At 41.9% G+C, this 14,863-nt stretch overlaps 1 long non-coding RNA gene across 2 annotated transcripts; it reads left to right on the top strand.

Moving 5' to 3' along the window:
* Window positions 1–575: 575 nt before the first annotated feature.
* On the top strand, window positions 576–11,392 carry LOC309335549. 2 transcript variants are annotated; one of them, XR_014153567.1, is made up of 4 exons: window positions 576–793; window positions 1,908–2,005; window positions 6,859–6,954; window positions 7,978–11,392. It is a non-coding gene; the product is annotated as an uncharacterized lncRNA (long non-coding RNA). The 2 variants fall into 2 exon arrangements; XR_014153568.1 differs by lacking the exon at window positions 576–793 and having other exon boundaries at window positions 1,546–2,005.
* Window positions 11,393–14,863: the final 3,471 nt, after the last annotated feature.

Below are 14,863 nucleotides of genomic sequence, written 5' to 3'. Positions count from 1 at the left end.
GAAAGCCTTTGGTGGAAAAGCAGACTAAAATGTTTTAACATGTATGTCTACTCAGTGTCTTTTTTAACACAACTGGGTGCACAGTGCATGCTGCCAGGTTTGGCTTGTGTGGAATGAGTTTTTGCCTTTAATTGGTGGAACTGGCTACCTCTTTGTGCCTGTGGTTTGAAGAGCAGAGGTGCTTAAATTGAAGCAAGACTGCGGGCAAAATGCTATCACAAAAATAACATTTTCTCCAGCATCTTTTATCTTCTGCACAGTAATTATTTGACAGAGCTTTGATCACTTGACAGAATGTCACATAACAATGGTATGTTGCTAAATATAACCTGACTTGAAATCTAGCAGCTCCAGTGGGAATTTTGGTGTGAAACTAGTCACACTTCCCCAGTGGTTAGTGTGGTATATTTACTACTAGTCGTTCGTTTTTTAAGTTATAGAAATAATATAATCATGTTCTTTGGCGAAACTTAATAGACTGATCTGTCCTGGGGGAGGGAGGGAGTCAAGTCTGGGGTGGGGGTGGGGGGCTCTTTGCAATAGGACAATTGTATGTTTACTTCTGACAAGAAATGAAGAGCTCCTAAGAGGAGGTGATTAATAATTCTGTTCATGTTTATTTCTCTGGATACAAGACTTTTTCCTATCTTTATTTATTTTTTCCATAGAATGTAGGAGACAGAAGTGTTCTTTTAAAGTGAGAAAATTTGCATTTCAGAGGAGAAAATGTGTATTTCTAGGAGAGGTAAATGCAAGCCACTGGGACCATTCCAAATTCTTGCTGGCCCAGAAAGTAAGTTTTGTTGAAAACAAACATTCTGTCAGGAACTGTGAAATTGAATCACCTGTTTACATTCAAAACTAAATTGCAAAGTTGCAAAGTATCTCAGGAGCAGGAGGAAGTGTTGAAAACTTTTCCTTTGAATAGCTTTCAGAAATTTAAATTCTGGCACTTCACATATCTTTGGGAAGGTGGCAACAGTGATGCTTCTTGGTTCTCTGGCATCTACATGGAACATCTGTTCACTATTCAAGTAGACCAAGGATTTTCTTGATGGCAAATGACCATTAAAAATGAAGTAACTGCTATGGGGGGTGGGGAGTGGGTATCTGTGTGTGTGTGTGTCAATGAGAGGGGAGGCATGAGGCTTGCTATAAGATAATCAGTCTCTGAGCACTTTTAAAAGCAGAAAAGCTTTGTGATTCATTCTAAAGGGAAGGACAGATCCCTACAGATAGTGCGCTCTGAAAAGTAAGGCTTACTTCACTACCTTTGCATAAGAGAATTTGGAGTAGTCCACCCCATATCAAAGGACGCATAGGCCCACCTTTTCAGGTATGCTAGACCAAGACTAGGATGTACCCTTTTTTAAAGGTCACACATTCTACTTCCAGTTCTTCTCCAAAGCACTCTAAGAACTAAGTCTATATTTCAGTTTAAGTACTTTCTTTATTATGCTTCCAATAAACAATTCTCTCTCTCTCTCTCCCTCTCCCTGTTTCTTTCTCTTGTGGTTAAGGCTGCCATCTGGTTCAGCTATGAGTAAATCAAGGGAATAGAGTTAATTTCCAGCCTATTAAAATTATTTTGTTGGCTGTTGCAGCAGCCCTTGGTATCTATATGCATTGGCCTAGAGCAGGGTAGGGGAAACATTTGGCCCTGCAGATGCTGACCATGAGCCCTGCTATCTGGTACTGCTGGGAGTTTGGAGTTTCAACAACATCTGGGAGGGCCATAGGTTTCCCATCCCCTGGCTAAAGTAATGGCCCATACTACCAAAGACTGCCAAAGTTATAATTTTTGATATCTTGATATGTGTGTAGATATCCTTTCAGAAGAGTTACATTCCTCTGCAAGAACATATGCCTAGTATTCATAGGTGCAATATATTTTTGTTTTCAAATAGGTGCAGATGAAAGATTCACATGGATGTTAAATAACATGGGGAAAAGGATGGGACCTTGAGGAACCCCATAGTCATGGAGCCAAGCACCACTGTTCTTGGTATGTCCAGCCTTATAGGACTAGAGTCATTGCAACAGAGTTCCTCGCAGTCCCATGTCAGCCAGAAGTCCCAGAAGGATATCAGAGTTAATGGTATTGAAAGCTGCTAAAAGGTTCACCAGCACCAAAATGTTACACTCCCCCAGCTAGCTCCTGGTGAAGGTCATCTTCAAAGGGCAACCAAAGTAATTTCAGTCCAAAACTAGGTTGGAATCCAGATGGGAAAGAATCTAAACAATCACTTTTCTTCAACAAAGCTTGGGAGTTGAGTAGTTACCACTCTACCGCCTTCCTCAAACTAAACAAATTAGAGAGTAGCCAGGAATTACCCTGCATGGTAGAATCAAATGAGGGCATGTAAACTAAATGCAGCACAACTGCTTCCTTTATTGCCACAGGATTACTGTTCTCCTCTGGAGATGGATTTACAACCTCAACCACCCATCTGGCCTGTCTTCCTCTGGCAGCTTAATCGGGCAATATGGACATGGATCAAACAAGAAAGTAGTTGGCCTCAGTCCTTTGAGCAAGCTGCCCACGTTTTGAGGCTGTGCACGCTGAAAGCTATCCAACAAAACAGAAAAGCAGCCACCTCTCACCAACATAGATCCTGTTCTCAATGTGGAGCAAGACAGAGCTAGTGTGTACTTGCAATGTGCTGTGCATAATAGTTCAAGTAAGCTGCCAAGGGTTCCTCCTGTAAGAATTCCTTCACTACTTGGAATAACTCCTCTGGCCAAGCCAACACAGCAGGGCAATGGTGATGGCCAAGTGTGATTTCTTCGCTGTTGCAAAAACAGGTCTAAAATGAGCTCTAACCAATGTTCAGCTGAATTCATTCCTAGTCTTTCTCCACGGTCACTCTAGCAGCCTAGCCAACCATTGTGTCACACTGAGCGCCACCAGTTGAAATCTCCTTATAACATGTCCCCAGCCTCTGCAGAGGTCAGGAGCCCAAGATCTCTAAACCCTGTCGGGTAGTGCAAGCCAAGTTGTTGTTTCTACTCCCTAACCACAGGTCCCCTTTGTCCTGCCTTGTCAATACTTTAGCTTAGTTTACACAGATAATAAAGATTGCTAGGCCCCTTTGCTCTAGGAAGGGATGAGAACGCCACTGGTAATAATGCACTGCTGGTGTCCCTGCCTTGAGGGATTTTCACACACAATGCAGAGTCCAGTAGCTCTCTTAGACTGCAAACCTGATCTCATTAGGGAAGGGGAGACACTACTAATCTGTGGCAACCTTAGCCCTCCTTAGAGCACATGGATCCCCAGCCGAGTGAAGGTGTTATTACATCTGACTTCTCTGGATTCAGTTGCAACCTGTTCACCTTCATCCAACTGACCACAGCTCCAAAGCACTAAATAGATGCTGTGATTACTACTTCTTGACTGGTTGTAGGGATGGACATTTTAAAATAAGTTTATATGCAAATTTGTATTTATATATGCTTGCATATTTTATCTCAGTACATGAATTTTAAGTGCCGGTATTTAATTTCAATGGATAATTTTCTAAACATTACCTCAGCCTATATATATATATATATATATATATTCCTACTATGCAGTTTAGTGCATTCTTTGAACCAAGAACAGTATTACAAAATCTGAAGTGTGAAGGATAATTACATTCTGATCCACGTATCAGTCCAAAAGATGTGTCTGAGGTCAGTTTGCTTTAAACTGCAGACCAAATCAGCTGGCTAAGTGGTTAATCTTTAATTAATAAGCAAGCAGCACTCTTATAATTAGGGAGGGTTGACACACACACACACACACGGAGAGAGAGAGAGAGAGATTGAGATTATAGGAGTATTTTAAAAAGAAAAGATACATATCTTACAAAAAAGGTGAAAACAAACTTTTAACTGTTTATTGTAAGAATATTTCAAACTATAACTACATGTATGTCTTGAGTATTAATTTTAGACATACATTTCTATGCTATTTAATTATTGTACTGTTATTATCTCTCTCTCTCTTTAATATATCATAATATATTGTAATATATACCTTATATAAATTTTTCATTGCCTGTATATATCATGCGAATAATAAAAGAAGTAGTAAAAATGTACACCAAATGAAATACTCCTCCTTCCCTTATTGATTGTTTGCAAGCATATGAGTGTCGCCATCTGCAAATTGATGACGCTGCCCTGATTCCAAACCCAAATATTTAACCCTGCGACATGGCTAACCAGTATCCTAAATGAAAGCCTTAAATGTCACCCTGTGTCTTTTAAGTTATTCCCAGGATATATTGTGTTAATAATAAGAATCAGGCTTTTGGTGTATGGGTATGCGGCTATGTTCCCCCCCCCCCACCTTGGCCTAATTGCTATAAAAAGCCTTGCTTGTTTACCCAGTCTGAAAGGCAACTGCTATCTGAATCCTATTCAGGCCAAGGCATTCAAAGTGAATAGCTTTCATCTCCCTTTCTATACCAGATATAAAAGAATTGGGTGGCAGCGCTGCAATGATGAGCTAGGCAATGTGGGTGGAAGTCCGTCTGTGTGTGTGTGTGTGTGTGTGTGAAGCTGGCAAATGAAGGGCATTTCTGCACTTACAATTTATAGTGCTATAATTGTATGCTGACACACAACATTGTCTTTATTCAGCTAATATTTTGGAATAATGGTGTTTTTTAAAAAAAACCCAACACTTTTTTGTCTACTGCAAAAAACAACAAAAATTTGAGAAAGTTCAAGATGGGCTGGACCTTCCATGTTTGTGTGGCATGTGTATATATAAGCATTGGCCGCCCAGATTCTGTGTGGACGAGTTGTGGTGGTCGTGCAAGATTTTTTTGGGGGGGGGCGGTCATCTGTTTCGTGCCACTTCCCTCTGTCCAGTACAAACTGTCAGTTTGGGAACTCCGTTAAGAAGAGAGAGAGGGCAGATTGAGACAATGGTGCCCAACTATAAGTACTGTACTGTTCCTGACAGCAATTAAACAAAACTCCACAATAATAATTATTATTATTATTATAAGCATGTTCACCATTGTTGAGGCAACCATGTGGTTCCTCTTCTAATCTGCTAAGGTAAAGGTAAAGGGACCCCTGACCATTAGGTCTAGTCGTGGCCGATTCTGGGGTTGCGGCGTTCATCTCGCTTTATTGGCCGAGGGAGCCAGCGTACAGCTTCCGGGTCATGACTTCCTTAGCATGACTAAGCCACTTCTGGCAAACCAGAGCAGTGCATGGAAACGCCGTTTACCTTCCCACCACAGTGGTACCTACTTATCTATTTGCACTCTGACGTGCTTTTGAACTGCTAGGTTGGCAGGAGCTGGGACAGAGCAACGGGAGCTCACCCCATCGTGGGGATTCGAACCGACAACCTTCTGATCGGCAAGCCCTAGGCTCTGTGGTTTAACCCACAGCGCCACCCGCGTCCCCTTCTAATCTACTATACCCCCCTTAAAAAAAGGATAATTCTGCAACACTAGGCATTAAATCCTTTAAACTGACATTTACTGGCTGAAGGAACATGAGGGCACATAAGGACTGTGACCACATCCACTGAACTTTCCCCCCATTCGTGTGCTAAGGAAAACCACACTCTCACTCTCTAATATTAAACAGTGACATGTGACCAAAGTTGCAGACAATCAGCTACAAATTCATTCTTTAAGATGTCTGATCAAACAGCAACTATGCTGCTGTAAATACCACTATATATGTTATGTGCTTACGAATGAGGTGCACATAGAGAGCACCAGGGATCCTTGGTTCATTTGATACTGAGAGATCACAGAAGCATGATTTCCCATCTAAGGAATTCTTCCTAAAGGTTTTGTTCCTAAGGTGAGGAAGAGAACACGTCTGCTCTTCCAAACAACTGTCATCTTGGGTCTTTACTAAAAGAAATATTTGAGTAACTCACCAAATCTTAACATGGGAAGCCTATGACAGAAAGGAGAGCAAATGGAAACAATAAGTCCCCAAACTGTGCAGTGGCACAAACTGGTGTGCTATAGGAGAGTCTGAAGTCTACCTTGGAAACAGTAAGCATAAAGCACTTTGGGACTCTTAAGGCAGCAAAGCTCCCATACTGCAGTGGTGGTTTCACATCCCTTCTGCCAATAGCCTATCACCTTGAGGGAGGACATAATGATACATTAGAATTTCCTGGCACAACATGCAGTAGATCTGATGGGGACATGGGGATTTCAGAACATTGCCATTGTCCAGAAGGAGAATGCTCTAGCCAGTAAGACCCAGTCCTAGGTTCTGCCCTTTACTTTGAACTGACCTTCTCAGGACATCACCTGCTTCCCCTGTGAGCCTCAAGCTCCCATGGAACCGGATGATTGAACTTAAACTATGAGGATCAGGGCTGAGTAGAATCAGCTTTAGTTTCCTCTCTCCATATTAATTGCGATAGTTTAACATTCCGCAAGATCTGTAAGAGTCTTGGGAGCCAAAAGAACAGATTTGCATGCTGAAGGAATTCCCACCTTTGGCGTGGTGTGTTATCAGCCACTGCATGCAGTGATTAAGGAACGAAACAGAGGGCTGAGGGGGTGGGTCCTTTGCTAATTATTAGGTCCCTTCCCCTGTCTTGCTTATGGTCTTCAGGCCCAACTGATAGTGCCAACCAAGTACTTAGGGGTCAGGAGTGTTGAGGAAACTAGCTGCATAAAACTCCCAGATTACCAGTTTGTACAAATCTTTTGCTCAGATTAGCGGCTGTCCCAGTGAAATCACCTTGGCATTCTTTTAATTTGTATTTTTCACAGACAGTCAAAAATTGATTAAAATTTCCTCAGTCAATTTCTCTGACTAAGGAGCTCATCTGGGTCCCTGCATGTATTAATTAATTCACTTCATTTTCTCAATTAGGTAGCATTCAAAGTCAGGAGGAACCCAGAATGCGATTATTATGAACTGTTTTCTCCGGGAAGAATAATTCAACACCCTTCCTATATTTTCTACCAAGTGAGTACCTGAGATTGGGTATTGTTGAGCACTGCTCTTGAAGATGAATGACACATTCTTATAATGTGCCAGAATCCATAATAACTCTAGATAGAAACAACACACTATTTGGTTTCAATCAGTTATGCTGCATTTTTAAAACAAAGAAAGCAGTTTTTGTGGTGGTGTTTTTAAAGGAACACAATTTTTCTTAAATTTCCTGGGGCATGAATGTTTTCTGCAAGGAAACAGGGGCTATGAAAAACAGACATGGAAGAAAGAGTTCAGCATTTTGCACTTCATTGTTATTAAGCAATTTACTGAAAATCCCTTACTCTGCTCATAGAATGAATCAATACTGGAAGAAATTAAAGCACATACTTTCAACCATGACAGCCTTGTAAGTACTGTGAAAGAAACAAGTTATAGCCGTAAGAAAGTGCTGTGAGAGATGTCCAAGTCTGACAACCCTTGCCTTAATAGGAAAAGTAAATGAAAAGTAGAAACAAGATTGCTCCTTGGCTAATGTGAATAATAGGATTTAGACTCCCTGTGTTGAACCATATTTTACAAACTCTGCACCCATAAGATACTCCTTCTCCTCTGTTACTATGCACAAAGGTGGATATATTTCGGAATAATTTTGTTTCTCATTTGTATCAGGGTTTTTGTGTTCCTGGTTTGCCCAACCAAGAACATGCCCACTGCTGTAATTACAGTAGGCTCCAAAGTGTTTGAGTGGCTTCAGTTAGAAAAACAGTTCAGCATGGGCTAGAATTCTATGGCAGGTATATTATCATTGTTAAGAGCTAGAAGGTCAATTTCCTTTGCTGCCTGCTCCTCTTTGCATCACTTATAAAATTTACAGAATAAAATATTGCAGCTACTTCTCTTACATGTGTTAGCTAAGTTGGTTGCCACCATCTTTATGAGTTAAAGCAAAATTGAGGCTATAATTAAAAGGTAAAAGTACAGTAAAGGAGCCCTGGATGGTTAGTCCAGTCAAAGGTAACTAAGGGGTGCTATGCTCATCTCACTTTTCAGGCCAAGGGGACCAGCGTTTGTTCACAGACAGTTTTCTGGGTCATGTGGCTAGCATGACTAAACCGCTACTAGTGCACGGAGGACTGTGACAAGTGCCAGAGCACATGGAAACACCCTTTATCTTCCTGCCACAGCGGTACCTATTTATCTACTTGCACTGGTTTGCTTTCGAACTGCTATGTTGGCAGAAGCTGGGGGACAGCAACAGGAGCTCACCCCGTCATATGGATTCGAACTGTCGACCCTCCGATCAGCAAGCCCAAGAAGCTCAGTGGTTTAGATCACAGCACCACCTGCATCCCAGTAGGCTATAATTACATTTACCTGGGTGTATTTCCCATTGAAGTCAGAAGGACTCACTTCTGAGTAACAGTTGAGTCGGCCTGTCTAGGTTGAAGGGCAGCAGTGGCATATGTGTGATGTCACAAATGCGTAACAGCCCACCCCCCCAAAAAAATGTTGGGTGCAACTCAGCGCCTCTGCTCCAGCCAGTTTCCATACTGCACATAAATTGCAAATTCTTCTGGACAAGAGTTGTATTTTACATAAGTGGTCAAAGCCATTCTAACCGTTTCACCAGTTTGGAGGGGGGGCACACCCAAAGACATAGCAGTTTGAGTGGCCTATATCAAACAAAGGCCAATACAGTGGTGTTAGTCAGGCAGAACAAATTTGTAATTATATCTGGCTGGGAAGCATGCAGCTATCCTTTGTCAGTCATTTACACTATATTACCAAACCCTCAAACGTCATGCCAATGAACTGTTAGTCAATGCTTAGTTTTGGGTTATCTGTCTTTTGCTTCAGTCCATGCAACACCATTCTTGTGTTCTCTTCAACACCAGCCTCTCTGACCACATTACAGTAATGTCCTTCAAGTTCCAAACATATGCTTTACTCATCCAACTCTCCAGAGCCCGACAGAATGACTCTGAGCAGCTACCCTTGTGTCCCAGGTGCCATTGTAATGCAAGCAGTCTGCAAGGTGTGTTTGACTTGATGCTGATCTGAAAAGAGTATCTTATTGACCTGAATTCTGGCTCTCATGTGTCAACTCTTCTTGGATGCCTCTCTCAAGGTAAAAGGACAAATCAAATTAAGGGATATTGTCCTTGCCCAAATTTGATTCTGGCTCCATTTATGCCTCTCTTAGTGGGAAATCAAGGTGTGTTAGCACTTCACATTCATTCTTGGCTTTCAGGCAAGATCTGAAGGAATGGCCAATTATATGCTTTCTTTAAGAGGCTGCAATCTAATAAGTTTGGTGCTTTCTCTTCTTATTAACTTCACCAATCACTTTGCTTGAACCTGCTAATGGGCAAGAATATACATTGCTTCTCCCCTTTGGCACTAATAATTTCCTGCTAGTAGCAATCGCCTTCAGCATGCGTTTCAAGTAAGGCATAATCCATAGTTTAGTTTGCTGCTATCTATACAGCCTTGGGCTGAAATTGCAGTCTTTTGTCATTGGTTTTGCAGAGTTCTTGAGCACAAGGAAGAGAAGGGGGGAAAGCAAAACAGCAGGCAGCATCAGAGCGAGCGAGAAGAAAAGCAAAGAAAATATGCACAAAATGTTATTAAAAGAGTGAACTGCAGAATAGCTTTTGATTGAAACCTTCCCAGGAGCACAATAATTCAATTAATATCAGGCATTTCTATTAATGCAGCGTCTCTTAAGAGTTGGAGAAGGAAGCAGGACAATGCGATAAAAGAAATAGGAGCCTTAAAAAGCATGAATAGAGGGCAGAGGATTGAGGAAAGTGGTCACTGGTAGGAGAGTCAGCAAGTTCACACTGAAAGGAAGAGAGGCAGAAGAGGTCAAGGTGACTGAGAGTAGAAACTGAAGAGGCAGAGGGAAATGGTTCAGAGCAATAAATAGAAGATGTGGAAAGAGATGCAGGATGGAAGTCTGAATAAAAGTGGGAAATGAAGACTGGAACCAGTATGTGGATACAGGTGGGAGCAGCACAAACGCATGCTGACAAAAAGAATATTTTAACGCGACTCACTTCCACGTTCACACTGAATGTTAAGCAAAACTGACATTTGCTTTATCAGATTTGTTAATCTTGATTCCATACTTGGGTTGGTTCTGATATCCGAAAATCAGAGAGAAACTGATGCAACACTTCAATATAATTCAAACTGCATTTTGCATTGGAAAGATCTCCTGAAGCATTTTGCAGACAAGAAGGAGGAGCAGAGACAGCAGAGAGTTCTGTTGGTAGCAAAATCAGGTGAAGCTCAACGTTCTCTGCTTCTCCTAAACAGACACACACACTCTCTCACACCTCTACCTGATAGCTAGCATATGCGCATGTATGAGTTTCTGAGGCTTATCATCCTAACTTACAGACAGTGATAGACTGTTTGTTCAATTTTTATTTGCTCAGGCATTGCATATGATCTGAAGAATCAATTGTCCCCTTAGCGTGTGATACACATTTTGGCAGGCAGACAGGCAGTAATCAACAACAAGTGACAGCTTCCATTAGCCCAGGTAATAACACGTGGGGTAGCCGTGGTGAAGCGTCACATTTCTAGCTCAGTATAAGCTAGAGACCAAACCTGGCTTGTTTCCCCTTCCAGCTTTTGTGTGCCTTTAGTCCACTTGAACACCAAACTAAAGCCCAGTCTCAGATTAGAATGCCAAGTCTCAAAAAAACCAATATAGTTGTGATGTCCCCAGCTTCCATCAAATTATGCCTGAGCCCTAATGATTGCCTTATGAAGAACCTATATCAGACATACAATCCTTAAAACCAAGTGTTTGCATAGGCCTTGTCCTGCCAAGTCTCCCTGGCCAATGTGCTTCTTTGACAGTACTGCACAGCCTCTTCCAGCTTCAGTGTGAAAGTTTGCCTTCTTCCTGTTTTCTCCTTGCCCACCCCCTTCCTTTAACCCTGTATATTCACCACCAGTAGCCCAATACATCTTCCTGGCCATGACTAAGCAGCAAACAGTGCCCCTACTTCAGTCAAGGTGCAAGGACCCTCGTACCTACAGGACCACCTCTCCCGGTATGTCCCACGGTCTTCAAATAAAAACATCTTGGAGATCCTGTGCCACAGAGAGGTTAGCTGGCCTCAACCAGAGCCAGGGCTTTTTCAGCTGTGGCCCCAATCTGGTGGAACGCTCTGTTACAAGAGACTAGAGCCCTGTGGGACTTGACATCTTTCCGCAGGGCCTGCAAGACAGAGCTGTTCCACCAGGCCTTTGGCCAAGGCACAGTCTGACCCCCTCCTTTGGTAATCCTCACAGAACTCTAGCCCAATGGTTGCCATTAATTTAACTCTGAATTGATTTTAGAATGAATTGATTTTAGAATGTATTTCAATTAATTGATTATGATTTTATGTAAACTGTGTTATTTTTACTGTTGTTAGCCGTTCTGAGCCCGGCTTTGGCTGGGTAGGGCGGGATAAAAAAATTATTATTCTTTAATATCAGAGACAGAAAAACTTTCACGTGCCTCTCCCTTGGGACAAAACCTGCAATGAAGTCTTCCCTTACCATTCCTGTTTCTCAACTGTTGCCTAGGCTGAACTTCATTGCACCACCCAACTTGTCTCTGGTTTCCCTGTTCCTGAACCTCCCTATCTCCCAGAATCTTGTCCCAGTCCTCAAGTCTATCCCACAAGAAAGCTACAATTGTCTCTAAGGTCTGTTTGAAATCTTAATCCCAGCCAAACAGCGAACTTTCACTTCTCTCATGGAAGATGGACTGCAAGCATTCTGAAAACTTTCCCCAAGGGGAAAATCAGTGCAGAAGGCTTCACTGCCACAAGCACAATACTGTACGTAAAATAAGCAAATTGGCATTCAAACACAAATAATGGAAAGTTAGAACTCTTGATGAATTAAAAGCATCTGGCATTATTTCCAAACTTTACATTTCCAAAAACCAAATTGAAATTTTGTTTGCCTACACCTTGAACTGTTTCCTGTCAGATACACTAGGTGGCACTATTGCTGGAGACAAGAGAGAAACTGAACAGGGCTGACAGCCTTGGAACAACTGTGCTGAGAATGCACATGGAAGTCACACGTCCGTGACTCTGGAGCAAAGCTCCTGCCCTGAGCAGAGAACTGTGACTTTAGAAATAAAGGGTTTGCTGAGCCACAACCGCACAGCGGTGTCAGCTGCAATCTCAGGCTAATTTCCCAGTTGTGCAATCATATCTTGCAGCCTGGAAATCTCCGCATTGGTTGTTTATATGTATGAGATCTTTCACCTCAGCTTGCTCTAGAATATACTGTGTACATAATATCCTCTGAGCACCATTTTTATGGCAAAGCTGCTTCTTGCACTATTTAACGACACAGAAAGGCAGCCACAGCAGACACTGGGATGAGGTGGGGAAAAGGTAAGAGTTGCTGTTCTTTGGTCTTTACCACCTGCATTACAGTTGAACCTTGGGTTGCGAACGTGATCCGTGCAGAAGGCACGTTCATAACCTGCAGCGTTCACAACCCACATCACTGCGTCTGTGCACGGGCGGGTTGCGATTCGGCACTTCTGCGCATGCGCAAAGTGCGATATAGCGCTTCTGCGCATGTGTGAGCACCGAAACCCGGAATTAAACCGTTCGGGTTCGGCGCAGTGCACAACCCGAAAACACGTAACCTGAAGCGTCTGTAACCCAAGCTACCACTGTACTACTGATTTACAGCAGTGAGAAGAATTAGGGCTACGTAATAAAAATGTATAAGAAACCACTCATGGTCACTTGCCAATGGAAGCATCTTCATGCATCACCATCGCTAACTGGTAGTTTTCACATAAATGCAAATATGGCTGCAGCCTCAGTTCACCTAGCCACAGGAAGGCACATACTTCCTCTACCTCTTTTCCTAAAGCACATGGGTTGGAGTTTGTGCAGGATACTGGATCCTTGATAATTTTAAAGGATCTTTTTCCTAGGTCCTGTGTGCATAAAGTAACATGGAAGGCAAGTAGGCATTTTCAGGGCTGTGCTGTCTCCAAAACTCAAAATTATCTACCACGTTATCCTGAATTCTAAGCATATTTCTGTATATTGATGTGCTTTGCACTATTTATTTTGCCTCACAAGGAGGAAAAAAGGGACTGCACCCGACACTGAGGCTCTGTTGCTCTAACCTGGAGATTTCAGCAGCTCCTGCCCACTTACAGACAATCCTTTCATCACTCCCAATAAGGACTAGAAACTTGCTTGTTATAAAAACACTGCAATTCCCAGGATGTTTAATTCTGCACACTCAATACCAAAATCCATGTTTGGGTTTGTTTTTCCTGCACTAATGCAGAATTTTGGGATATGCACAGCCCCCCATAAGTTCAGTATCCAATGGCTTCAGAGGCCAATGCTGACTGCTTGAATTCAATCATTATCTCAACCTCCTAATGATATCTGGTGGAAAAAGCTTTAAATCAATATGAATTAACTTCTGTTTCACACCTGCCAATGCAACAAATATTCACAGATATATGCACCATCCTGGGACTTCCTTATTGATATACTTCATTGTATTCCTTTATGCAAACTTACAATTTGTTGGTTTTGTATCTATGTTTGCAGATATGCCATTTCTTGTCCATCTGAGCCACAGATCCATTCTTTGCTACAAATAGCACTGCAGTAAACTCCAGCTTCTGAGATGCAGTAGTTGGTATTTCAAAGGTTATGATGATGGATCCATTCTGCCACCTAACGGAAGAAAGGGTATATGTCCTTTGCATAACTGCACGAACTGGAGCAAATTATAAACATTTTTTTAAAAAATATAATACTTCATTATAATGCACAAGCGTCTAATATTTATGAAGAGGCCACTTGTAAGTTCAAGTTCCTAGTGTCTATAAGAGAACATTTGTCTATATTTAAATGGGAGTGTTGTGAACTTGATAATATTTGCCCAATATTGCACAGGCACTACATATCGCCATGTTCATTTAAAGGCACAAAGACAGGAAAGAAATAAGCAAAACTCTACGGGCTAAGCAGCTGTCAGGGGCTGGGCTTTAAATCAAGTTGCCACTAGGAAAAGGAAGAAGCGCAACCAACATTCATATGGGCAGCCCTGGTTAGGGAAGTTTTTAATGTTTGATGTTGTTGCTTTCTTATTATTAATATTCTGTTGGGAGCCGCCCAGAGTGGCTGGGGAAATCCAGTCAGATGGGTGGGGTATAAATAAATAAATTATTATTATTATTATTATTATTATTATTATTATTATTATTACCACCATTTAAAAATATGCAGACAGGTTAGACATAATAATACAGCTGAGGGGCAACTCTACTCACTTAACCTTCTGGGGATGATTTGCAACCAACCATGTTGCAATTGCAGGTTTAGCCATGCCTGGTAAAATAAGACTCCAGAGTTCAGGTAACGTTGGGTGGACCTAGGAGGCTTCATTTATTAAAAAACATGTGCTGAGTGTGCAGAATACTACACTGTAACCCAGGGCTGGATTTAGGTTTGATGAGGCCCTAAGCTACTGAAGGTAATGGGGCCCTTTATATGTCCAGCTGTCCTTTGTCAACAACAAATTGTTGCTGTTTTTTGTGTTGAATATATGCTATATGGTAATTTATGGACCTAATAGGTATCTAAAGCCATTTGCACATTAAAAATATGTATTTTATCAAAGTAATTGTTGAACTGAAATACAATTAAGAAGAAGTTTATTAATAGTTGGGGGGGGGGATTTTGGAGGGGCCAAGAGAGTGGGGCCCTAAGCTATAGCTTGTTTAGCTTATGCAGTACGTAAATCCGGCACTGCTGTAACCCACTGCAAAGCTTCACAGACCACAATTTTGCTCTTTTATGTCTGTCTCCAGAAGATTATCTGCCCTTAGTGACCTTCTGAATGCAGAGCATGTGTTCCCTGACCACAG

This window comes from Podarcis erhardii (assembly GCF_964252035.2).
Source record: "Podarcis erhardii genome assembly, chromosome: 2".
Lineage (NCBI taxonomy): Eukaryota > Metazoa > Chordata > Lepidosauria > Squamata > Lacertidae > Podarcis > Podarcis erhardii.
The sequence above is the reverse complement of the archived record's forward strand: the minus strand, read 5'-3'. Positions and strand labels throughout refer to the sequence as shown.